Source organism: Aquarana catesbeiana, linkage group LG07 (genome assembly GCF_042186555.1).
Source record: "Aquarana catesbeiana isolate 2022-GZ linkage group LG07, ASM4218655v1, whole genome shotgun sequence".
NCBI lineage: Eukaryota > Metazoa > Chordata > Amphibia > Anura > Ranidae > Aquarana > Aquarana catesbeiana.
Window position 1 is genome coordinate 75975990 of NC_133330.1, and position 24159 is coordinate 76000148.

General features: G+C 45.7%; 1 protein-coding gene and 1 pseudogene across 1 annotated transcript in view; both read left to right on the forward strand.

Moving 5' to 3' along the window:
- Positions 1-24159, forward strand: part of SLC6A11 (solute carrier family 6 member 11) — a 473797-nt gene that overhangs the window by 46440 nt on the left and 403198 nt on the right. The gene's annotated exons all lie outside the window — the stretch shown is intronic.
- Positions 12050-12197, forward strand: LOC141103977 (U2 spliceosomal RNA; annotated as a pseudogene).

Below are 24159 nucleotides of genomic sequence, written 5' to 3' on the forward strand. Positions count from 1 at the left end.
GGACCCAGGGACTCCCTATCCATTAAAGACTGAGGAGATTTTTTGATTCCTGGCCCGGGATCGGCTCCTGGTCTACCGCGGGTGAATAGGCCGAAGCCACGGCCTTTCCTGTCGGCCCGCGCGGCGGACCGGAGGCCTCTGCTGTGGTCGGACCCACTCCCGAGCCTCATCGGATGCTGCAGACTCTGGATGGAGGAGGGTGAGCTGATTCTCAATGGTAGATACCCTGTGATCTAGCCCTGCTGCCTCTCCCCTTCCCACGTTTTACTAGGCCGCGGCCACGGCCTCTCCTGGAGCTCCGGCCCGTCGGTGTGACTGGAGGATCGGCGGATCCTCCTACTCTGGTAGAGGAGACCCTGGGACAGCTGAGGAGGACTGATAGCACGAGCAGATCCTAGAGCGCCCACATCCCTCCCACCCAGGCTGTGCAGAGAGGTGGATGGGCTGAAAATCCTTGTTGCTCAGTGTAGGCCTGAACTAGTCTGCTTCTGCACCATCCATTTGCAGGTGAGGGGGAGAACTATTAAAGGGGACATTCACTTTGCCCTACTTACTGCCTGAGTACTCCTCACTTTGCGGACAGGTTCCCACACCCAGCTGTTGATAATCGCCCAGATCTGGGCCACTGTTACCTGAATGAGGCACAGGAACTCCAGCGCAAAATATAACAAAGGGGGTAAAAATTTGACCTTCCCACCACAACCGGACTCCCCTCCGACGCTCAGCTGTCCCCCCCGGAGGCCCTCCATACACGCAGCACCCAAAGGGCTCCGCAGACAATCACTATGGAGTCGGATGACTCTCGGCCCCCCTGGCTGGCGGATGTTATGGCGGCCATTGCTACTTGCCAATCCACGCTAACAACAAAGATTGAAGCAGTCCAGCTGGATATGGGTCTAATTCGCCAAGATATTGATAAAATCCGATCGCGAGTCACTGAGACGGAGCAGAGACTGAGTACCACTGAAGATACCATTGTGGAACATGGAGCATCTCTCCATACGCTTCAAACCAAAGTGAAGGCCCTTGAATACAGAGCCGAGGATGCGGAGAACAGAAACTGGCGTAATAATCTTCGCATTGTCGGATTACCGGAGGGGGCGGAGGGAAACGACCCTACCTCCTTTACAGAGGGTCTGCTTCGTGATCTCTTATCGAGGCCCTTGGTACCTTACTTCACGGTGGAGAGGGCTCACCGCATCCCGCCTAAGCCGGGGCCTCCTGGATCCCCCCCTCGCACCTTCATCCTCCGTCTTCTTAATTTCAGAGATAGAGACGAAGTCCTCCGTGCCTCTAGAAACGTAGGGGAACTCAGATTCCAGAACACGAAGTTGATGATCTTCCCCAACTATTCTGTAGAGACCCAGAAGCTCAGGAAATCTTTTGACCAAGTCAAAGGGGCTCTACAATCACGCAGCATTCGCTACAGTGTACTCTTCCCTGCCCGCCTGAGAGTCCAGGATGGCGAGACAACTCGCTTCTTCACCACTCCGAGAGAGGCTTCTGCCTGGCTGGACTCGCTACCACAGATTCGCTGATGATCTACCTGGTAGATGCTGTGGGACCCCCTTTTGTTGTTTACTCACCATAGCCTGCGCCCAGGTCTCCGTTATCACACGAACTTCCACATGGATGACTTATTATGTTGCACAAGTTATGCCCAGTTCAATCCATGGTGTGTGCGGACTGGTGGGGGGATGATTCCTACCAGGGAAATTCTAAGATAGTGCCCCTACCAAAGAACTTGGTTGGGAGATCGTTGAGGTATAAATCTTCTTCTATATATGCTTGTTTCCTTGAGGAATGCTGGACTTCCGGTTCGGTATCTCCACCAAAAAGATGGATCGAATTTACTGTGGGGTCACATTATGGCTACCTCCCTTCGTTTGACTTTTTAAGTCCCCACAGCCTGCTGTATCACAAGCGGAGATCTCACGTACATAAGACACTTGAGCTACTACTTCCCCCCCGTGTGAAGTCTCGGGGGGGTGAGTTTGCCTCTTCCACGGACCCCCTGTTGCAGCCGGCGATCTGTATAAGTTAGGGATTGAAACCCGCCTCAGTTCTGGGAGGTTGGGTGGGGTGGGGGGTGGGGGGTGGGGTATGTTCCCCTAATGGGGCTAATTTCATCTAATTTAGATTTTGGCATCCTTTATCTGTTGTTAATTTGGTTTTGTTTTTGTTTGATATTTGTTTGATATTTGTACAAAAAAAATTGACTCATCAGCATTGCACTGTTTACAGACGTGTCCACATCTGGACGGGGTCCAGTCTGGGAGCTGTGAATTCTATTGATCCTAACACTCTCCATATTCCTAATGGTCATGTCCTCCCTTAACATCATCTCCTGGAACACCAGGGGACTGAACTCCCTGGTCAAGCGTTCCCTGGTGTTCCAATTCATTAAAACCTATAACCCACACATATGTGTACTCCAGGAGACACACCTAACAGGACGCAGGGTTCTGGCCCTTAAAAAACCATGAGTGGGACACCACTACCACTCCACGCACTCCTCATTCTCTAGAGGTGTTACTATACTGGTATTGAAGTCACTTCCATTTCGGCTCTTGGATTTGGCCCTGGACCCCGATGGTCGGTATGTAATTATTCACGCTAAAATATACACTCTAACGTGGACCATTGTGGGCTTATATCTGCCTCCTCCGGCCTCCTTGCTGGTGCTCAATCAGATCACTAGCAAGATAGCCGACTTTGCATCGGACAATAATGTTATATTGGGTGATTTTAATCTGGTCCCTGACCCGGACTTTGATAGACTAACTCCTGCGGGACATCACCGCCCTGGGTTGGCTGAGTGGGCGGATACCTTTGGTCTGACTGATGTCTGGAGGTGGCGTCACCCCCAGACCAGGGCATACACATGCCACTCAGCCTCTCATAGAACATTCTCCCGCATAGACTTGGTCTTCGCAGGGGCTCAAGTCCTCCCACGGGTCATAGACATACAAATACTGCCTAGAGGAATTTCTGACCACGCACCCTTGTTGTTGTCATTGGACCTTTACCTTGGCTCAGTAGAAAGGATATGGAGGCTCTCCAGATTTTGGATTTCAGACACTGCATAGACTCCCAATTTAGAACGGAAATGCTTGATTTTTGGGCTGTAAACGAGGGCTCGGCTGACCCCGTAGTTGTGTGGGATGCCTTTAAAGCCACAACGAGGGGACATTACCAGACCATCATTGCCAGAGTCTGACGAGAGCGCAGGGCAGACTTGATTAGGGCTGAAAGGGAGGCGAGTAGTGCGGAGGCTCTTTTTGTTCATACCCGGGACCCTGCGTACTATTCGCATCTACAACTTATGACGAAGGATGTGGTTCGTCTCCGTACTTCTCTTACCCAGAAGAAAATGCTGGCTCAATCCTAAAGGATTTTTGAGCAGGGAGAGCGGTCAGGTCGCCTGTTGGCCTGGCTCTCCAGGGAACAGGCAGGCGGAATGAGCATCTCACATATTAGGGACTCCTCGGGACAGTTGATTCATACCCCGGAGGGGATCAACCGCTGTTTTGCGGAGTACTATGAATCCCTCTATGGGTCCAGGGTGGACTATAGAGGGGAGGATCTGGTAGCATACTTAGGTGACATTGATATCCCAACCCTCACTGTAACATATCATGACAAACTTGATGCTCCAATCACGTCCTTAGAGATATGCCATGCTCTTAAATCAATGCAGACAGGGAAAACTCCGGGACCCGATGGCATCCCTGTGGAGTTTTATAAACAATATGCTGAGGAACTAGTTGATAAACTTCAGGGCCTCTTCTCTGCATCGACGCACCTTGGAAAACTCCCGGACACTATGAGCGAAGCGATCATAGTGGTGATCCCCAAGCCAGGGAAAGACCCCACGTTGTGCTCCTCGTATCGCCCTATATCCCTTCTGAATGTGGATGCAAAAGTACTGGCAAAAGTACTGGCCAACAGGCTTAACCTGGTAATTACTGCTCTCATCCACAGGGATCAAACGGGCTTTATGCCCGGGAGAGGAACTGACATTAATATCAGATGCCTCCATACCCACATAGACAGGGCGGAGGAGGCGAACAATGGAACGGTGGCCTCACTTGACGCAGAGAAGGCTTTCGACTCCGTCGAGTGGGGCTACTTATGGGAAGTGCTCTCGCGATTCGGGTTTGGCCCGGGTTTCACGAAATGGCTCTGCATGTTATATCATTGCCCCTCAGCAAGAATACGTACTAACGGAAGCCTCTCGGGAAAATTCCAATTGTTTCGAGGTACGCGACAGGGGTGTCCCCTCTCCCCAGGTCTATTTGCTCTGGCGATGGAGCCCCTGGCTATATTATTGAGAGCTGACCCTGGGGTAAGGGGACTCCAGGTGGGTCCCATTGAGGAGAAGTTATCACTATACGCGGACAACGCTCTGCTTTATTCAGCGGATGCATCGTCCTCTTTGCAGACTGCACTCGGACTGATTAACCGATTTGGTGGGTACTCGGGGATTCGTATTAATTGGGATAAGTCGGTTCTTTTCCCACTCCATCCCTCGACCTCTAGAATACCTCACCCACAGCTTAAATGGGTAGATGACTTCAAATACCTGGGGATAAAAATTAGCGGTAAAGTCCAAAACTACATAGATAACAATTTGCGTCCACTTATGGCACAACTTATGGCTAGGTGTACTGCATGGCGTTCCCTTCCACTGACCCCGGTTGGCAGAGTAAATTTATTAAAATGATTTACCTCCCGAAATATCTATATTTTTTCCGCAACACACCCATACCCATCCCTAAGATTTTCTTTCGAAGGCTGGAGAGTCTGCTGATACACTTTGTTTGGGCTGGGAGGCCACCCAGGGTGGCCAGGCAGATCTTATATCTCCCACTTTCGGGGGGGGGGAACCGCGCTACCGAATTTTTAAATCTACTATTGGGCAGCTGTTTTGGTCACGATTCGGTAGTGGTTCTCCCAGCCTACGCAGAATCCGGCTGTCACTCTGGAGGCAGCCATCCTGGGTTCCTTTGCTGCCCTTAGCAATCTCCCGTTTCGCGGTCTTAGGGCCAGTTTGTCCATGACAACTTCGATGCAGACCACTGTGAGGGTATGGCAGGAGGCTAGGAAAATCTATAGGAAGCCCAACCACGTTTCACCCCACCTGCCCCTATGGGGTAACCCTCTACTCTCCCACTTTTACACTATACCGGACCCCTCTCTCTGGGCAAAAAAGGGAATCCTCACATTAAAACATATAGTTAAAGATGGCAGGCTTATGACTTTCCAAGCCCTGAGGCAATCCTTTGCTCTCCCATCCTCCTTCCAATTTAGATACTGGCAGCTGCAGCACGCCTTTGAGGCTCAGTTCCCTGCCCCCCTCACTCTGGAACCAGACTCCATTGAAAGGCTCCTGACCTCCAGCGTGACGGGGAAGCCTCTCTCAACAATATATTTATACCTTACGGTGGAGTATGATGCGAAACTAACTAAAATCTGGGAAAAGTGGAAGGTTGATATTCCCTCTTTGGACGAAGAGGAGTGGAAGGAGTGTTTAATGTCCTACATTCCTTCCATGATCGCTGCAAGGGATAGGTTCATACAATTCAAGTTCCTACACAGAGCGTATTTCACCCCACAGAGACTGGCGCACATATACCACCAAAGAGATCCCAACTGTCAGAGATGCAGACAAGAAGTGGGTACTTTCTGGCACATGGTCTGGTCTTGCTCCAAACTAAGACCCTTTTGGTCAGCAGTGGCCTCCATACTGGGCAATGTCATAGGCTCAGACTTGCTGGTTGACCCCCAAATACTACTGCTCAGTCATCTGGAGGATGTCGAGGGTGATAGGTATGATAAACTGTGTCTAACCTTCGCATTGTACTACGCTAGGCGGGAAATTCTACTGCGATGGAAACTGGTGGAGCCTCCTACTCTGGCCTCGTGGATAAGGTCGGTGAACAGGGTACTTCCCCTCTATAGACACGTACGAAAGCAGGCAATGTCCAGGGAAGTTTGACAAAATTTGGTCGTCCTGGATGGACGCTTCTGGGGACCCTGAACCCCCTACCCCATAAGTAAGACATGAAACATAGGAGAGGACATCCTGCATCTCAAGTCTACTCTTCTTATACCCGTTTCCCTTCATCCCCTTCCTTTTCCTCCCTTTCCCTCTTCCCCCCTTCCTTCCTTCCTCTTCCCCCCCCCACCTTCTTCTCTCCCAGCCCCCCCTCCCCCGTCGCCCCTACTAGGCTTGATTGAATACTGGGTTATTTACTTCATATTATCCAAGAATTTTAAGATGACATGAGCCATGAGAATTATGGTTAAGTGGAATTCTGTTGTGTGCACATCTGGAACAACTGATAAACAGTAGTCATTGTTTTAGGGTAAATCCCACTGTCATTATTCTTACCGTAATGACTGTACTAAGTTCTTGTACTGTAATGCTGATTTGTTTAATAAAATTTTTCTGTGAAAAAAAAAAAACTACTCGCGGCTAATAATGAATTGCCGGTCCGACAATACACATAAAAGTTCATTGATAAAAACGGCATGGGAATTCCCCACAGGGGAACCCTGAACCAAAATGTAAAAAAAAAAAATGACGTGGGGGGTCCCCCTAAATTCCATACCAGGCCCTTCTTTGTCTGGTATGGATATTAAGGGGAACCACGGCCAAAATTTTTTTTAAAAATGGCGTGGGGTCCCCCTCAAAATCTATACTAGACCCTTCAGGTCTGCTATGGATTTTAAGGGGAACCCCACGCCAAAATAAAAAAAATGGCATGGGGTCCCGCCAAAAATCCACACCAGACCCTTATCCGAGCACGCAACCTGGCAGGATGCAGAAAAAGAGGGAGGGACGAGAGAGTGCCCCCCCTCCTGAACCGTACCAGGCCACATGCCCTCAACATTGGGAGGGTGCTTAGGGGTAGTCCCCCAAAACACCTTGTCCCCATGTTGATGGGGACAAGGGCCTCATCCCCACAACCCTTGCCCGGTGGTTGTGGGGGTCTACGGGCGGGGGGGCTTATCGGAATCTGGAAGCCCCCTTTAACAAGGGGACCCCCAGATCCCGGCCCTCCACCTTGTGTGAAATGGTAAGGGGGTACAAAAGTACCCCTACCATTTCACAAAAAAAAGTGTCAAAAAATGTTAAAAATGACAAGAGACAGTTTTTGACAATTCCTTTATTATAAATGCTTCTTCTATCTTCTATCTTCCTTCATTTTTTTCCTCCATCTTCTTCTTCTTCTGGTCCTTCCTCAGGTATTCTCGTCTGGCATCTTCCTCCGAGGCATCATCTTCCCTTTGTCTTCTGGGCCACTCCGCATCCAGCATGATGGGAGGCTCCCGCTGTGTGACGCTTCTCCTCTTCTGACGGTTCTTAAATAATGGAGGGCGGGGCCACCGGGTGACCCCGCCCCCCTCTGACACAAGGTGGCTTCCCTGTCCGCCCCCTCTGACGTCATGGGGAATGCCAAAGGGAAGTCCCCGTTAAGTCCCCGTTAAGTCCCCTCCTTTATTTAAGAACCGTCAGAAGAGGAGAAGCGTCACACAGTGGTAGCCTCCCATCATGCTGGATGTGGAGTGGCCCAGAAGACGAAGGGAAGAAGACGCCACGGAAGAAGATGCCGGATGAGAACACCGGAGGAAGAACCAGAAGAACCAGAAGAATCAGAAGAACCAGAAGAAGAAGAAGATGGAGAAAGAAACTGAAGGAAGATAGAAGATAGAAGAAAGAAGAAGCATTTAAATAAAGGAATTGTCAAAAACTGTCTCTTTTCATTTTTAACATTTTTGACACTTTTTTTGTGAAATGGTAGGGGTACTTTTGTACCCCCTTACCATTTCACACAGGGGGGAGGGCCGGGATCTGGGGGTCCCCTTGTTAAAGGGGGCCTCCAGATTCTGATAAGCCCCCCGCCCGCAGACCACCACAACCAACGGGCAAGGGTTGTGGGGATGAGGCCCTTGTCCCCATCAACATGGGGACGAGGTGTTTTTGGGGGCTACCCCAAAGCACCCTCCCAATGTTGAGGGCATGCGGCCTGGTATGGTTCAGGAGGGGGGCCGCTCTCTTGTCCCCCCTCTTTTCCTACGGCCTGCCAGGTTGCGTGCTCGGATAAGGGTCTGGTATGGATTTTTGGGGGGACCCCACGCCATTTTTTAAAAAATTTTGGCACGGGGTTTCCCCTAAAATCCATACCAGACCTGAAGGGTCTGGTATAGATTTTGAGGGGGACCCCACGCCATTTAAAAAAAAAAAATTTGGCCGGGGTTCCCCTTAATATCCATACCAGACCTGAAGGGCCTGGTATGGAATTTAGGAAGACCCCCACATCATTTTTAAAAAAAAATTTGGTTCAGGGTTCCCCCCATGGGGAATTCCCATGCTGTTTTTATCAATGAACTTTTATGTGTATTGTCGGACCGGCAATTCATTATTAGCCGCGAGTAGTTTTCAATGACTTTTTTTCCTTTGAAATGTCATTTTGCTGTCAGACTGTTAAACACGGGAAACATGCGCCCCTTTACAGGCATACTATAGACACCCCCCAGGTACAAAATTGAAAGGAATATTACACTTTTATTGTTTCACTTTAAGCATTAATAAAATCACTGCTCCTGAAAAAACGGACGTTTTTAAAACTTTTTTTGCATTGATCCATGTCCCCTGGGGCAGGACCCAGGTCCCCAAACACTTTTTATGACAATACCATGCATATAAGCCTTTAAAATGAGCACTTTTGATTTATCCCATAGACTTTTAAAGGGTGTTCCGTGGCTTTCAAATTTTGCCGCGAACACCCCAAATTGTTCGCTGCTCGGAGAACTGGGGAACAGCCGATGTTCTAGTCAAACATGAGTTTGACTCGAACTCGAAGTGCATCCCTAGTTCTGAGTAGAGAAAATCAGTTTTTTGTTTTCTGTGTTCCCAGAACAGGGTCTGGTTGCCTGGAGGCTTCAAAGAGATTTGGGTAGGAGAAGCCTCTACCCCTGTCCCCCTGGCCCTAAGATTGATGGTCCTTCCTGCTCCCTGGACCAATACTTTGGCTGTGCTGACCATATCGCTGCCTGTAATGACCCAGGAATTTATGGACTGTGTTTATTTCTGCTGCCTGGACCAATACTTTAGCTGTGTTGACCATATCTCGGCCTGCTGCCTCTACTGACTATAGACAGTATTTTTGCCTGGACATATCTGCCTGCTACCTGGACCAATGCTTTGGCTGTGCTGACAGTATCTCTGCCTGAATTAACTATTGACAGTATTGCTGCCTGGACGATTGCTTTTGCTGTCGCTGACCACATCCCTGCCTGCTGCCTGGACCGATGCTCTCCTCTGTGGACCACTACACTACTAAAACCACAGGTAATCTTTTGTTATTTGGTATGTACATGTTATGTATTAGAAATATGAAGGGCCTTCAAAAATATGATCGGTAGTCATGAAATTATATGTGTAATTTATGCTCCTAGAACGACTGGAGGTGCTATTTGGATGTTGGGCCTCTGTATGTGGCCAGGCTGTGTAAAAGTGTTACACATGTGGTATCGTTAAACTCAGGAGGAGTAGCAGAATGTATCTTGGGGTGTCATTTTTGCTATGTACATGCTATGTGTTGGAAATATCTTATAAATTGACAACTTTGTGTAAAAAAAAATGTGTTTTCATTTTTTTCCCACGTTTTCTGAAAATTTGTGGGAAAAAATGAACCGTTCAAAAGACTCATTATGCCTCATAGATTATACGTTGGGGTGTTTGCTTTACAAAATGAGGTCATTTTGTGGGCATTTCCATTGTCCTGGTGCTCCAGGGCCTTCAAAAGAGAGATAGGTCGTCATGAAATTATATGTGTAATTTTGCTCCTAGAATGCCTGGAGGTGCTACTTGGATGTTAAGCCTCTGTATGTGGCCAGGCTGTGTAAAAGTCTCACACATGTGGTATCGCCATACTCAGGAGGAGTAGCAGAATGTATCTCGGGGTGTCATTTTTGCTATGTACATGCTATGTGTTGGAAATATCTTATAAATGGACAACTTTGTGTAAAAAAAATGCGTTTTCATTTTTTTCCCACATTTTCCGAAAACTTCTGGGAAAAAATGAACTGTTCAAAAGACTCATTATGCCTCATAGATTATACATTGGGGTGTTTGCTTTCCAAAATGGGGTCATTTTGTGGGCGTTTCCATTGTCCTGGTGCTCCAGGACCTTCAAAAGAGAGATAGGTCGTCATGAAATTATATGTGTAATTTTGCTCCTAGAATGCCGGGAGGTGCTACTTGGATGTTAGGCCTCTATATTTGGCCAGGCTGTGTAAAAGTCTCACACATGTGGTATTGCCATACTCAGGAGGAGTAGCAGAATGTATTTTGGGGTGTCATTTTTGCTATGTACATGCTATGTGTTGGAAAAAACGTATAAATCGACACTTTTATGTAAAAAAACTGCGTTTTCATTTTTTTCCCACGTTTTGCGAAAACTTCTGGAAAAAAATGAACTGTTCAAAAGACTCATTATGCCTCATAGATTATACGTTGGGGTGTTAGCTTTCCAAAATGGGGTCATTTTGTGGGCATTTCCATTGTCCTGGGGCTCCAGGGCCATCAAAAGGCAGATAGGTCGTCATGAAATTATATATGTAATTTTGCTCCTAGAATGCCTGGAGGTGCTCCCTGCATGTTGGGCCTCTGTATGTAGCCAGGCTGTGTAAAAGTCTCACACATGTGGTATCGCCATACTCAGGAGGAGTACCAGAATGTATTTTTGGGTGTAGTTGCAAGTATACTCATGCTGTGTTCAAGAAATAACCTGTCAATACAATAAGTTTGTGCAAAAAAAAAAGTCTTCATTTTCCCAAGAATTGGGAAAGAACTTAAAAAAACTCACCATGCCTCTTACTAAATACTTTGGAATGTCTACTTTCCAAAAAGGGGTCATTTGGGGGGTGTTTGTACTTTCCTTGATTGTTAGTGTCTCAAGAAATGAGAGGCCTTCAGTACATCAGGTGTGATCAGATGTGATCTATTTTCAGTGATTTGCACCTTAACTTGTAGACTCTATAACTTTCACACAGACGAAATAATATCCACTAATGTGGGTTTTTTTTTTTACCAAAGATATGTCGCAGTATAAATTTTGGCCCAAATTTATGAAGAAAAATGACTTATTTGCAAAATTTTACAATAGAAGCTAAAAAAAAAGTGTTTTTTTTTTTTTCAAAATGTTTGCTCTTTTTCGCTTATATCGCAAAAAAGAAAAAACCCAACGGTGATTAAATACCACCAAAAGAAAGCTCTAATTGTGAGAAAAAAAATGATAAAAATTTTGTTTGGGTACAGTGTAGCATGACAGAGTAATTGTCATTCAAAATGTGAGAGTACTGTTAGCTGAAAATTGGTCTGGGCGGGAAGGTGTTTAAGTGCCCTGTATTGAAGTGGTTAAATTGACAATTGTAAAATAATTGTAAAAAAAATACATTTTCATCTTCTTTCTACATTTTCCAAAAACTTGTGGAAAAAAATGAAGTCTTAAAAAGACCCACCATGCCTCATAAAAAATACCTTGGGGTGTTTTCTTTCCAAAATGTGGTCAACTTGTGAGTGTTTCTTTTGTCCTGGTACTCCAGGGCCTCCAAAAATGTGATAGGTAGTTTGATATGGGGGTGCTTAGATCTCATGGTAGATGCATTTGTACAGTGAGCCCACAGCAAAAAGGAGCTATAGTTAAGGGCCTGGTAGCCCACTTTTATACAAAAAAAAATCTCTTAACATAGGGTTTCCCATGAAGGGGGCTTCAGCTTTCACAAAGCAACAATGGGTAATGAAAAAATGCTAGCCCACCTGGCTATGTTCAGAAGCTCTGCCACTGTTGGCTGACCACAGGTTCCTCAGGCTCCCTTCGCTTTAATTGCAGTACCTCTATGCACAGGCCCCCTCCTGGGCTCTCAATAGCATTCTCCAGCCCCCCTCGAGCTTGCTTACTTCTTCAGAACCTTCCAGACTCCCTCTAGCCCCCTGGACTCATGAGCCTCCTCAGCTTTCTCAGTCTCCCAGACCCTCGCTTCTCTGCCTTTTGGCTAAGATCAAATGTAGTATCTGTTCTTATCAGTTACCAGTGGAGGCGCTGTGCTACTGTCCCTGGCCTGCAGCAGTAGGTTAGGGGTGATAGTGGCTATGTAAATCCATTAGTGTAATGGTAACCTGTAGGGTTAGTATCGGGGAGAGCCGAGACCGGACTGCTTGACGAACTGAGGGCCGTTAATGAGGATGGAGAGGCACTGTTCTGAAGCCCGTGGTGTATGTGCCCCTGGAGTGGCAGTCCAGGGGTGCCATAATTCTCACTGTGAATAAGGGTGTCACTACAAGTTTTAACGGCACCTACTGTAGGTCACTGCACCATCACACTTTTTTCACATCTGCCTCTTGGGCCAGGCCTTGTGGCTAGGACCAGAGGAAATTTTATTCCTGGCCGGAAGGCCGGCCATTGTACTGCACAATGCCACTTATGCACTTTATCCACTTCCCTTTCCCTCACCTTTATGTTTGTTTGTCGTGTTTGTCACTTTGTTTTTCTTTTTGGTTGATGGGTGTTGTACATGTTTTTTCACGTTTGACTGGTAGGGTGTAGGTCCTTCGGCCTGTCCTGAAAGTCTTGGGAGGGGGTGGACATGATGCCATCTGGTCACTTGGTGGATTATGTTGTTTACATTGGGTATCATTGGTTTCCTTTCCGATTAAGCGCTGTATTGAATTCCCCTGTTCCCACCACCAGATGGCTCCTGGGATTTTATTGATTTCCATTTTTAAATTATTATTTTAAGATTGATTGGTAAAGTATCTAGTCATTATCTTTAATCTACATGTATGCCATATATTGATCTATTATGCTGTTTCTGTTATACATATTGATTTTAATCCATTCGTTTACCCACTGTTGCTATGACAGCGGTTGAGACTGTATAAACTGGCTGTTCGACACCTGACTCCTTGACCCTTTGAGAAAGTCACGTGTGGGAGGAGCCAGGTGCCGCTGCTTCCGGGTACGGCCGAACCCGGAAGCTTTCGCTTTCACTGCTGTTTTTATCATTCCTTGATGTAAGTCACCCCTTGTTTTTTTTTAAATAAATTTTTAACTACTACTCTACTACTACTACACTATGGAGGCATTTCTTCTCTTTTACCATCCATCCGCTTACATTGATTGAATGTGGGAGAGTACAATTGCTGGTTGGATATCGAATGTCCCCAAGTGTTGTGACCACAACCGGAAGCTGTTTCGCCTGTGGATAGCTCTACCATTTGCTGGTGTACGCTTGACTTGGCCCAATGGGGGCCGCTGCTACAGGTGAGAGGCTGGGGGAAATAGGTGTCGCACTCCGGAGCTTGATTGGATGTACACTTCTATCTTAGACACTTGTCGCCACAGTGATTGTTTACTGCACTTGCACTTTCCTCCATCATCAGAAGACCGTACCCTGTCAGTATTGGGAGCTGCATTGCATGGCTTTTGGGACTACACGTTATCATTAATTTAATTTTTGGACATTTATTACACACATTTGTGTGTCACGTGTTTATACCTATAAAACTTTTTTGCACATTGTTTATTTACTTTGGTGGAATTGTACTCCACTTTCTATGATTATGTCTCATTCTTCATTGCACTTGATGATTGTTATTCATCTATTTATGTATTTATGTTATTTATGCACTATTGCACTTTTATTCATTTTGTAATTTTATGCACCGTTGCACGTGTACATATTGCACTTACGTATACATATTGCCTATATATATATATATATATATATATATATATATATATATATATATATATATATGTATACTCTTTTACCTAGGCGTAATTAGCGCCACATAATTTGTTTAATTTGTTTTTTCATTTGGTTTAGTTATGTGAGTACACTTTTTTATGTTGGCAGCTCTTAATTAGCCTATTGGTCACTGTGGGTTTGCGCATTAGTTTATTTACTTTTAGTGCATTGGGCAGGGCTTGTAGGCTGGGCTTGTGTCTTATCCCAGAACACTGTTGGAGCAGGCTGTACACCAGGAGAAGCATCTAAGGCATTTATGTGGCATGAGTTTTGCAGAGGTAAACATATCTCCCCTCTACTTTAGGAGGCATAGAAGTGGAATGCTATATAGTTTTGGATTGCAGATGAGTAGGGAGGGTGCAGCTCCCTTTAGATAATTGATTTAGGTCCTGAGTGGTGTGTACAGGATGATCTCATAATGTGGATCCAAAAAAAAAAAAACACTCTTGTTTTTTGATTCTGAATGTTCTAAATGAAAGCAGCTCTTTGTTACAGCTATGCACTGTACAACATAATGGTAACAAAGCAGAGGTAGTATTTGCACTGGTAAATGCAGTCAGCAAGCTGGCCATGGAGCTTACACCTGTTCTTATTACTGTGTTAATTAGCATACTAACATTTTGCAGTAAATTTGTGCTTATGTAGTAGTATTTTTGTTCTTTTTACATGCTACATTTTTAGAGTAACCTAAACTGAAGAACAATCCACTAACAGATTAGTGACTTACAATATATACAACACTGAAGAAATGGCTGACTTATCTTTGTAATGAATAAGTGCACCTGTCAGTGTGTGAAACGCGTCTACCATTTGCACTGTTTATAACACTTGAGATGTTCATCTATTAAATAAGAATTTTGAAGGATCTTGGAGTGCAGCCATTTCTTCAGTGTTGATCGTATGCGGAGGCGAGCGGAGGCGGGCACCCGTGATATCATTAGGCTTCCTGTCTCACCTGGAGCAGCGAGTTCTTTTGTTTGGACTTACAATATATAGTCAGGCTTAGTATTGTGTATTACAGTGGCAGCCCGTAATAAAGGACTCAGGGGCACCGCCCCCCTTTCCATGCGTCCAGCCCCCTAATTACATGCAGGGTACCGAACACATGGATTTCAATGAGGGTTTTTTCTTTTTTTTTTAAGCATGTGATTAGAGCCAGAGGCTCTAATAGGCTTCAAAAAAAGGTGGGCTCGGGGCGCAGAGTACTGCACCCCGAGCCAACCCAGTTGCTTGTGGCAATCGTCCATCCAGGGGGGGCTGGCGTTAGTTCAACGCCCCCAAGAAATATTTATCACCAGCCGCCTTGGTGTTTAACATTATTTTTTATCTAGCTGGTATGATCAAATTGATATGTTAATAAGAAATACAATGTTATATATACCTGTAGCTTTAAAAAACGGAAAATTGTATACTCACCTTTCCGTAATTTTCCTTTCCTGTCGCATCTCATGGCAGCATACACCTATGGGGGTTGTGGCTCCGCCCCCGCAACCTGATAGGACCGCGTAGCTATTAAAGTCTGAGAGAGCCCCTGCCCCAGCATTCTCCGTGTATATATACCTCACCTCAGATGGGTGGGCATTTGTATGCTGCCATGAGATGCGACAGGAAAGGAAAATTACGGAAAGGTGAGTATACAATTTTCCGTTTTCCTGTCGCATCATGGCAGCATACACCTATGGGGAATAACTCGCAAACTGGGTGGGTATGAGCAAAAGATAAGTTTTTTTATTTAGAAGGTATTGAGGAGTTAGCCTGAATAATTGCTCTCCCAAATTCTACCGTGGACAATCTAGCGGAGTCCACTTTATAATGAGAGATAAAAGTGGTTTTCGAAGACCAAGTGGCTGCTTTGCAGATGGTTTCGGCTGATACCCTGCAGTAGGCCGCCCAGGAGGTCGCCATTGCCCTTGTGGAGTGTGCCCTTAAGCCCTCAGGTACTCGTGCATTGTTAGATGCGTAAGCTCTCTTAATGATCTTCACCAACCATGCTGCGATGGTGCGAGAGGTTGCTGCTTGTCCTCTTCTAAACGCATGAGGAATGACCAGTAGGTCCTCTGTCTTCCTTAAATTTCTGGTTGCCAGGAGGTAGGCCTGGATATTCGACTTTATGTCAAGCGGATGTGGATCACCCTGTTCTGTGGATAGGGTGGGGAGACATAGTTCTTGGTTAAAGTGGAAAGATGATGACACTTTCGGGATGAAGCGATCCGATGGTTTTAAGACTACTTTGTCTGGATAGAACATCAAGTATGGTTCCTTAGTCTGTAAGGCCTGAATTTCCGATACCCTTTTAGCTGATGTAATTGCTATTAGGAAAGTGACTTTGAGAGTTAGGTCCCACAGGGAAACATTCTCTAACGGAAAAAATGGCTCATGGGATAAGGCTTCCAACACTACTGAAAGATCCCATGTCGGGAAGGAAGGTTTCCTAGGTGGTCTCAGCTTTAGGCAAGCCTTCTGAAATTGGATGATGAGAGGTTCTTGAGCCCATTTCACTCCTGTCATAGCGGATAGGGCTGATACATGTACCTTCAGGGTAAGACCTTTATCTAGACCTAACTGGAGAAACTCGAGGATCTGAGGAACTGATGGAGATGCCGGGTTCCAGGATTGCTGTTGTGCGACTAAGAGAAAACTCTCCCAGACCCTTTTATAGGTTTTATTGGTCGTGGATTTTCTGGCCTGGAGGAGAGTGTTTATCACTTTCTGGGAGCAACCTTGGACTAAGAACCTAGTCCTTTCAATCTCCATGCTGTTAGATGCAGCCTCTCCGGAAATGGGTGAAGGAGTTGCCCCTGCGACAGTATATCCGCTGTCATTGGGAGTGTCAGTGGTTCTGCTGTGCTCAATTGGAGGAGCGTCGTAAATCATGGTCGTCTCGGCCAAAATGGGAGGACTGCTAGCACTGTGGCTTTCGACCTCTTGAGTCCGAGTAAGAATCTCGGAATGAGTGGTGTTGGCGGAAATATGTACCCCAAACGGAAGTTCCAGTCGCGTTGTAGGCAATCCGTGCCTTCTGCCGATGGGAAAGGAATTCTGGCTAGATATCTCTGGCATTTCGTGTTGACCGGTGTTGCCTCCAGGTCTATATCCGGTATCCCCCAGGTCTGGGTTATGAGGGTAAAGGCTTGGTGACTTAAGGCCCACTCGTTGTTTGATACAAAGGTCCGACTTAGGGAGTCGGCTAGTTGATTTTGGACTCCTGGGACATACGCTGCCGTTAATCCCGACAGGTTCAGCTGTGCCCACTCGAAGACTGGACGGACTTCCCGCATCATGGAGCGACTCCTGGTGCCCCCCTGCCTGTTGATATAGGCAACTGCCACTCTGTTGTCCAATTTTAGCAGGACCTCTTTCCCCCTGAGGAGGGGGCTGAAGGCTAACAGAGCTTGGAAAGCTGCTTTCATCTCCAATATATTTGAAACCACGTTCTGTGTTCTGAATGTCCAAAGGCCCTGGACTGCGTGATGGCGGTAGTGTGCCCCCCAGCCCTTCAGGCTGGCGTCTGAAGTGATTATTTCCTGAGGAAGAGGGACTATATGCCTGCATCTCTTCAGATTGTTCAATCTGGTCCACCACCAGAGTGATTGTTTTATTTCTTTCTGGACTACGATCGGCTGAGACAATGATACCCCGTTCCATTGTTTTAACAATGATGCTTGCAGAGGTCTGGTGTTCCATTGGGCCCATTGTACCATTGGGATGGTTGCTGAGAATGACCCCAGTATGCTGAGGTACTCTCGGGCTGGTAGTGTGGTAGAGGCTAATAACTTTCTTGCCTTCTGAATGAGGCTGGGAATTTTTTCCTGCGGAAGTTCCACCGTATTGAGACGGGTGTCTAGTTCCGCCCCCAGGAATATCATTCTCTGAGTGGGCTGCAGATTGCTTTTCCCCCAGTTTATGATCCAGCCGAAGTTTTGTAGGGTGGTAATCAGAATGGATCGATGCAGTAGAAGGGAATCCTGATTGTCTGCTAGCAAAAGGATGTCATCCAGGTAATGATGGACCCTCAATCCTTGTTCTCTTAGTAAGGCTATTACTGGCAGTAAGATTTTTGTGAATGTCCTTGGAGCGGTGGAGATCCCGAACGGGAGGCTTCGGAATTGAAAATGATGTAGACCTACCGCAAAGCGGAGAAATTTTTGGAATGAGATGTGAATGGGGACGTGCAGATAGGCGTCTTGTAAATCGACGGAAAGCATCCAATCCCCGATATTCATGGCCTGAAGAATTGACTGGAGGCTCTCCATTTTGAATGTCTCGACTAAGATTGAGCGATTGAGATTCTTTAGATCTAAGACAGGGCGTAGATCCCCCGATTTCTTCTTCACCAGAAACAACGGGGAGTAGAATCCCGTTGACCTTTGGGATATTGGAACTTCCACTATGGCTTCCTTTTGTAACAGGTCTTGGACGTACTTTGTCAGTAGCATCCTTTTTTCCCGAGATGCAGGTAATCTGGTTACAGAGAATTGGTCTCTTGGAGCCCGTGTCTTGAATTTCCATTTGTGGCCGAACTGGACAGTGTCTATCGTCCATGGGTCCTTTATTGTATCCGCCCAGACCTGCTTGAAACTCATGAGTCTGGCCCCCACTAAAGCTGGTTGGGCGGACGCACCTTCAAAAAGACTTTTGTTCCCCTGACGCAGGGGTCTTAGACTTTTGGAGCTTGAGGAATGATGACTGGGGATTCTTCCAGTTCCTCCTATACTCTTTTCCGGGCCTGTAGGATCTTGCCTCTCTGTATTTATCTGGCAGATTTATTCTAGAAACCGGTGGTCTCTGCTGCCTGGGCCTCCTATCTGAAGGGATGAGTCCCGATTTTCCCCCGTGACTTTAGAAATAGCCACGTCCAGTTTTTTTCCAAAAAGGTTTACGCCATCAAAGGGTATTTTGCACCAATTGGATTTTGAGGAGGGATCTGCCGACCAGGGTTTTAACCAGAGCGCCCTTCTGGCCATTACTGAGCTTAACATTGCTCTTGAAGTGGTTTTAATTATATCCACAGAGGCTTCTGCGACAAAGTCGCCTGCAAGACTAAGTTCTTGGAGTGCTGAGATAACTTTCTCCTGCTCTATTCCTTCCGATACCAGCTTCTCGGCCATCGTGGACCAGCTTGAGATAGCCTTACCGACGGCAGCCAATGCTATTGCTGGCCTGCAAGCGCCACCTGCCGAGAGGTAGGTTCTCTTAAGATCCAGATCGATCTTTCTATCCAGGACGTCTTTGAATGTGACTGCATCCTCTATTGGAAGTGTTACGTGCCTGGCGAGGCGCATTAGGGAGGAGTCGACCACTGGAGGAGATATTAGTGGGTTGACATTAGGCTCTTTAAGTGGATAGAGTTTTGATAATCTGTTGCTGAGGCCAGTTTTTTTCTCTGGCTTTTGCCACTCATCCTTAATTAGATCCTCAAGTTCCTCAATGAACGGGAAGTTCTCTGGGTCTTTTTTAAGATTTGGAAAGTATTTCCTCACTTTTTGAGGAGTTTCTTTTCCTTCCACCCAGTCGATCGCCTCTTTTACGGACTTCACGAATGGGTCGATCAATGAGAAGTCGAAGCCGGTGGATGCCTCTAGATCATCAGTGTCAGGGAGAGGGTCTGACGTCTTTGATGATGATGGGGCAGTGGATGAGGTACTTTGTATAGGTCTGCTGGCTTCTGGCTCTGCGACTTGTGGTGATGGATCAATTGGTTCTCTTGCCTCTGTTTCTCTGTCTTTAGTTGCCTCAATGAAGCATGTGCGACAGGCCAGTTTGTCTGGAAGTGCTGTAGCACCGCAAATCCAGCAGGAGTTCCCGGGTGGACGGGAAGGCTGGGTGACAGGAGATTTCCTGCGCGCAGGGGATTTTTTGTGGTGGGAGCGACTATGCCTTGATCTTGATCGGCTTCTCCTGCGACTTGATCTGCTCCTCCTGCGACTTGAGCGGCTTCTGCGATTTGAGCGACTTCTGCCGCGCTCTGAGCGACTCTGCCTGTGGCTTGAGCGGCTCCTTCTTGAAGGCTCCCCTCGTCTTGAATGTGACGATCTGGAAGACCTGGTGGGGCTGTTCAATTTAAACAGCATTAGTGAGGGCTCTCTTTTTCCTTCTCTTCATACTTACCCATCATCCCCTCTTACCTAGTAGGCTGGCGATGGTCTACCTGGGCAACGGTCTCCATGAAAGGTGATGAATCAACCTATAATTATATAGGTGGCTTAGCATGCATGGGATAGCAGATAGTAAACAAGCAAAGAAAAAAGCCATCATAGATCTTACCTGGGTGTGGAGATAGCAAGAGAGAGACAGGGTAGATTAGCAAAAGAAATCCGGCCAAAATTCCCCCTTACAGGCTCAGGAGAGAAGAGACAAGAAAATGCTGACATTACAGCATTTTTAAACTTGCCGCCGTCCCGGGGTGATGACGTCACGCTCGAGCATGCTCAGATGCGCTCTGAGGCCTCCGACGCCATTTTGGAAGCTGGAAAGTGGGATGTCCTGACAAGCTGGAGCTATGGAGACAGACAGGAGGGGAAGTTACCCGCAGGTGCACAGAAAGGAGCTGGAGACCGCTGCGATCCATAAACCTGTTTAAGGTTTGTAATGTATTGTAACATACCCCTGAGACCATCAGAGTGGGGTTCCTTCCATTGAGCTCATTTAGAGGCTGTACAGGATAGGACTTCCACCCAGGAGAGGCTAGAACCTGGCTGGGGCGAATGTTTTAGGTAAGGGATGCATGTTTTCGGTCCTTGACAGGTGAGGAAAAAAAGGAGAATGCTGGGGCAGGGGCTCTCTCAGACTTTAATAGCTACGCGGTCCTATCAGGTTGCGGGGGCGGAGCCACAACCCCCATAGGTGTATGCTGCCATGATGCGACAGGAAACAACATATGGCAGCTGCTTTGTATATCATTTTGTGAGTTAGGACAACATCCTAAAGTGCATGTAAACTCTAGCTGAATGACATTAAGGGATATTTAAAAAAAATTGCAGCATTGGCCCAGGGGTCATGAATAATCTCTATAATATGTCCAATAGGTTTATTTCATATGATTCTCAGTGCCATCTTGTGACCACAATATGATATTTTTCTGATTAAATGATGGTCATAGGAAATAAACATAATAGACACATTACAGGGAATATTTGCAACAGCTGTGACATTCACACAACTTTTTTTTTTTTTATAAATAAACCCTTGTAGCATTGTGTATGACAAAATTTGTTATTAGAAAAAGATACTTGTTTTCATCTGTTGAACTTTAACAGGGCCATTTGAGAGGTGTGGAATTTTCCACCCACTGCAGTGTCACTTCAGGACATAGTATTGATGTATCACATGGTGGGAGGAACCACCAACACCACCAACACAGCAGCATTCTTTTCTCCCAATGACACTGCATTCTTTCTTTCGCTACAGTTAGCCCCATATTTACCATACAGGCCCTCCCTCTACTCCTTAAACACTCTGACCTCAAACACTTCAAATGCATCAAGAACAAAAAATAAATAAACCATTAAAAAATGATGTGGGCTTACAAGATTTTTACAGGAGAAAAGATGTATTAGGATCACATACTTGTATCCCTTTTTTACTTATCCCAAGACTGTATTTCATTTTGGAGTTTCTGTTTGGCTTAGTGCTAAGCAGTATTCCCAACAGCCTCTATACTGTATATCTATTTTTCTCAAATGTATTCTACTGAGTTTATAGAGGACTATTTACTGTAGGTTAGGTGCATCACCTTACATACTGTAAGGCTGCTTTCCCACTGGAGGCACTTTACAGGTGCTATAGCACTAAAAATAGCGCCTGCAAAGCATCTGTACAGCACCTCTCCTCTCACTCCAGTGTGAAAGCTTGAGTGCTTTCACACTGGAGCGGTGCGCTGGCAGGACACTAAGAAAAATCCTGCAAGCAGCATCTTTCAGGCGCTGTAGAACCGGGGTATACCCCGCTCATAAAGCGCCCCTGCCCATTGAAAGCAATGGGCAGCACCGCTGAAGCGCCAGCCAAGCGCCGCTGCAGTGGCGCTTTGCGGGTGCTTTTAACCCTTTTTCATCCATTACCGAGGGTTAAAAGTGCCCTGCTAGCGGCTGAAAAGCGCCGCAAAAGTGACGGTAAAGCGCCACTAAAAATAGCGGTGCTTTACCGCCAACGCCCGGGCGCTACCAGTGTGAAAGTGCCCTATATGAATGTTTAATTTCACCTACCATTTTACCAACCATCTTGCCTTTATGTCAAAGACCCTTCTATGTTACTATGCTGCTGAGTTTTAATAATTCTACATAATTTTGTGTCTTTAGGCAAAATGGACACAATACTTTCTCATCTATCCACAAGATTATTAATTAAAATATTGAAAAGAACTGGACTCCTACAGATGTTTGTGGATACATTTAAAATATGTTCTTTTTGTCTCCTGTACTTTAACCATTTTATTATGCTTTTTCACATTTTTTTATGCATGCTTATATCCAGTTTAAGTCAATTACAGGGAAAATATTATACACTCCAAAATCCCTAAATATTTTGCTAAAAGTTTTTGCAGCTTCTAGCTTTGAATTTGCCTAAACCCTTAGACTGCCAATACGCCTATTTTTTTTTTTTTTTAAATCATATTTTATTTTTTTAAATTTAGTTTACATTGTTTTTACATGATATAAAACAATCAGAGCACATATATTTGACACAGCTCAAGTTCACACAACGCAAAGTGCAATTCAGAACAAGAGTCATAGGTTCTAGCTTGAGGCACATATTATCCCTCTCTTGAGGTAAACCTTTGAATCAGAGAGTGCTAAATTAGATATTTAATATCACACAGAAAAACTGAACATTCTCTAAAGCTCCTGGCCAAACACATTGTCATTGTGAGAGAAAGGAGCTCCTCCAAGCAAAATAGAATCCAAACAAGACCAAATTTGGTAAAAATGTGTGTGGGGTACATCTGAGTTGAAATTGAGTTATGAAAATGATATGCACCAATTGAATTCTCTCGTCCACTCCTCAATGGAGGGGGGTGGGGAAAACATACAAGTCTATTAAATGGTCAATGACGTCCGCCAGCAATTTTTTATTTTTAAATGATTAAGAATTCCCCCCAAATGCATACCAGACTCAGATTTTAAGGGGAACACACACAAAAAGATATGAGGCCCCCCTAAAATCCACACCAGACCCTTCCCCAAGGAAGTTCATCTCCTGAACTACATCAGTTGTGAGGGTCTTTGGTGAGAAAAGCTATCAGACTCCATAAGCTCCCTTTACAATAGGAGTCTCTCCTTCCCATCTGCTTCCCCATATGAATAAGTAAGAGGTACTGGTTGGTTCACTAAAAGAAAATAACAGAGCAAAATAATGCACCCACACTGTGAGTTTTTTATATTTATTTTTTATTAAAGTCCCCGAGTATATATCCTTCGCCAATCATCTTGCACAGGTCCCTGTGTTTGACAGTGGGACTTCTGGAGAGATGTTCAACATAACTGATGCTGGATCTACATTAATGAATGATGTCCCAGTCTGGCTGTCAGTCATGGCATGCCCATTCACAATGAATCTGCTCCCATTGCACAACTGTAAAAAAAAAAAACAGCCAGTGATACTGACTAACATCATTGAACAAATAGGGTCTTGACCACATCTGGTCAATGACATCACCCAGGATGTCCATTAAGTTGCTTACAACAGACAGACAGGTAGCAGGATAGTGGTTGCTAGGACACAGGTACCGCCTGAGTACTAGCAACCAATGACACTGTGGGGTCGCTTGCAACCAAGGATGACAGTAGTAATACATGATGGTAGCCAGAGGTTCACACAGGCAAACAGGACAAATATGTCCATGTTGTTCAAACAATCACATACAGTGACCAGAAAGAGTTTGCAGTGAACCTTGCAGAACTATGAACATGAACCACATAGCTTATCTAGAGTGGAAGTGACTCAAAATGCAGGTGAGAGGATTATTGCAAACATTTATGCCAAAAAACTTTGGTAGAGGTTACAATAACCTTTAACATAGCGTGCATTTTCTTGTGGGTTTCGGTCCATTCGGAAAGGCCAACGAATTGTAGAGCAAGCATGTATCAATAAAAATGGAAAGTTTAAAACTGCAACAAAGCAGTGACATGGAAAAGTCAGATGAATATAACAGCCCATTGCCTTGCAGCCAAGAAAACTTCAAAAAATCGACACTGAACTAGCAGAGGCGATGGCTACGAGGAACAACACTTTGTAAGTGAGAGTAGAGTGAGGAATATCTCTAATGAGTTAAAACGTCTGTTTCTGAAGTGCAGAGAGAACCAGATTGTCATGGAAAAATGAGAGGGTGTTACCCTGTTC